The 2,500-nt window shown below is 37.2% G+C and overlaps 2 non-coding genes across 2 annotated transcripts; both read right to left on the bottom strand.

Moving 5' to 3' along the window:
- Nucleotides 1-601: 601 nt before the first annotated feature.
- Nucleotides 602-673, bottom strand: Trnah-gug (transfer RNA histidin (anticodon GUG)). The gene has a single exon. It is a non-coding gene; the product is annotated as a tRNA-His (tRNA).
- Nucleotides 674-2,393: 1,720 nt separating this feature from the next.
- On the bottom strand, nt 2,394-2,465 carry Trnah-gug (transfer RNA histidin (anticodon GUG)). Its single transcript has one exon. It is a non-coding gene; the product is annotated as a tRNA-His (tRNA).
- Nucleotides 2,466-2,500: the final 35 nt, after the last annotated feature.

Here is a 2,500-nt window from a genome sequence, read left to right as displayed (position 1 = left end):
TTGGCATGGCATGGTAAAAGGGTTTAGTTTTTATCTTTGTATGAGATACCCATCAGGGTCGATAGGTACCGTGTCCGACTGTAGTCAAGGTCGTTAAATATTCTGTGTGTATGTATCTTGTTTTTGTTTCGCCGGTATTTCTTTTTATACTGGAGCACCATTACAGATTTTGAAGAAGAAAAAAAACCAACAAAAAAACAGACGGTGACGTGACATGAATTTCAAATTGACATTGCACGAAATATTCATATGTTACTATGTAAAGACAAGAAGACTCAAGTGTTCCAGTTGTATTCAATAGGATCGCAGCGGTTCCTGCAGTGATAGCCAGTAAAACAAATGAGAAGGTAGGAATGTGAATTTTCAATGAAGTTAATTATATTATTATATAAAAGACTATCACTGCAGGAACCGCTGCGATCCTATTGAATTCAACTAAAACCGCTGCGATCATATTGAATACAACTAGAACACTTCTTGTCTTTACATAGTAACATGTGTATGTGTATCTTAAAACGAAGAAAGATTATCAAAATTCGAAAAGAGAGACCGAGAAAAAAAATTGCCTACAATGCCGTAACAGCGACATTACACAGCTGTTTGCCGTGACCAGGATTCGAACCTGGGTTGTCGCGGCCACAACGCGAAGTACTAACCACTATACGATCACGGCTATAACTTGCAGACAGAATGTAAGTGGCAAAAATTGGGTATTTAAAATTAAGGCTGTTTTTAACATGTTTAACACGTTGTCGGTATCTTTTTGGTAAAATCACTTTTCATACAAAATTTTAACGCGATGTATGGAACGAATGCAATCAGGCTATTCAAAAGGGAATCTGTTCCATCTTATACATTTTTCCAACGGCGTCTGACTGCTCTTTTGTTTTTGTTGGCATGGCATGGTAAAAGGGTTTAGTTTTTATCTTTGTATGAGATACCCATCAGGGTCGAACGATAGGTACCGTGTCCGACTGTAGTCAAGGTCGTTAAATATTCTGTGTGTATGTATCTTGTTTTTGTTTCGCCGGTATTTCTTTTTATACTGGAGCACCATTACAGATTTTGAAGAAGAAAAAAAACCAACAAAAAAACAGACGGTGACGTGACATGAATTTCAAATTGACATTGCACGAAATATTCATATGTTACTATGTAAAGACAAGAAGACTCAAGTGTTCCAGTTGTATTCAATAGGATCGCAGCGGTTCCTGCAGTGATAGCCAGTAAAACAAATGAGAAGGTAGGAATGTGAATTTTCAATGAAGTTAATTATATTATTATATAAAAGACTATCACTGCAGGAACCGCTGCGATCCTATTGAATTCAACTAAAACCGCTGCGATCATATTGAATACAACTAGAACACTTCTTGTCTTTACATAGTAACATGTGTATGTGTATCTTAAAACGAAGAAAGATTATCAAAATTCGAAAAGAGAGACCGAGAAAAAAAATTGCCTACAATGCCGTAACAGCGACATTACACAGCTGTTTGCCGTGACCAGAATTCGAACCTGGGTTGTCGCGGCCACAACGCGAAGTACTAACCACTATACGATCACGGCTATAACTTGCACACAGAATGTAAGTGGCAAAAATTGGGTATTTAAAATTAAGGCTGTTTTTAACATGTTTAACACGTTGTCGGTATCTTTTTGGTAAAATCACTTTTCATACAAAATTTTAACGCGATGTATGGAACGAATGCAATCAGGCTATTCAAAAGGGAATCTGTTCCATCTTATACATTTTTCCAACGGCGTCTGACTGCTCTTTTGTTTTTGTTGGCATGGCATGGTAAAAGGGTTTAGTTTTTATCTTTGTATGAGATACCCATCAGGGTCGAACGATAGGTACCGTGTCCGACTGTAGTCAAGGTCGTTAAATATTCTGTGTGTATGTATCTTGTTTTTGTTTCGCCGGTATTTCTTTTTATACTGGAGCACCATTACAGATTTTGAAGAAGAAAAAAAACCAACAAAAAAACAGACGGTGACGTGACATGAATTTCAAATTGACATTGCACGAAATATTCATATGTTACTATGTAAAGACAAGAAGACTCAAGTGTTCCAGTTGTATTCAATAGGATCGCAGCGGTTCCTGCAGTGATAGCCAGTAAAACAAATGAGAAGGTAGGAATGTGAATTTTCAATGAAGTTAATTATATTATTATATAAAAGACTATCACTGCAGGAACCGCTGCGATCCTATTGAATTCAACTAAAACCGCTGCGATCATATTGAATACAACTAGAACACTTCTTGTCTTTACATAGTAACATGTGTATGTGTATCTTAAAACGAAGAAAGATTATCAAAATTCGAAAAGAGAGACCGAGAAAAAAAATTGCCTACAATGCCGTAACAGCGACATTACACAGCTGTTTGCCGTGACCAGGATTCGAACCTGGGTTGTCGCGGCCACAACGCGAAGTACTAACCACTATACGATCACGGCTATAACTTGCAGACAGAATGTAAGTGGCAAAAATT

This window comes from Mytilus trossulus, chromosome 8, assembly GCF_036588685.1.
Source record: "Mytilus trossulus isolate FHL-02 chromosome 8, PNRI_Mtr1.1.1.hap1, whole genome shotgun sequence".
Lineage (NCBI taxonomy): Eukaryota > Metazoa > Mollusca > Bivalvia > Mytilida > Mytilidae > Mytilus > Mytilus trossulus.
The sequence above is the reverse complement of the archived record's forward strand: the minus strand, read 5'-3'. Positions and strand labels throughout refer to the sequence as shown.